Source organism: Chelonia mydas, chromosome 1 (assembly GCF_015237465.2).
Source record: "Chelonia mydas isolate rCheMyd1 chromosome 1, rCheMyd1.pri.v2, whole genome shotgun sequence".
NCBI lineage: Eukaryota > Metazoa > Chordata > Testudines > Cheloniidae > Chelonia > Chelonia mydas.
In genome coordinates this window covers 156,061,782-156,062,269 of record NC_057849.1, presented here as the reverse complement: position 1 = coordinate 156,062,269, position 488 = coordinate 156,061,782, and positions in this window count along the sequence as shown.

The following is a 488-nucleotide window of genomic DNA, read 5'->3' as shown; positions in this document are numbered from 1 at the left end:
CAAGATTTTTAAGCCAATCTTTTGATTTTTGCGGACTTGATTCATTATTTTTGAATTCTTGGGGTTGGTGAGACTGAGAGGCAGTACATACTATTGTAAAGTTTTGGATCCCCTGAATAGACCCTGCCACCTTCTAGTTATTCATTTTTTAATGCAACCTTCTATAAATATAAGTTGCATTAACCATTTATGAATACAACATGTGAGAGTAAATGCAACACTGATTCTGGAAACTTGAATCACTTCTCTGTTGAAAGATCTCACAGCCTGACATAAGGCATAGGAGAGAAGGATGATGCATTCCATTGTGAAGCCAATTTAGGGTGATGCTAAGGGAACTCTTTCAGGTTACAGAGTAGCAGCTGTATTAGTCTGTAACCGCAAAAAGAAAAGGAGGACTTGTGGCACCTTAGAGACTAACAAATGTATTTGAGCATAAGTTTTTGTGAGCTACAGTTCACTTCACATTCGATGTACTCTTTTTCTTC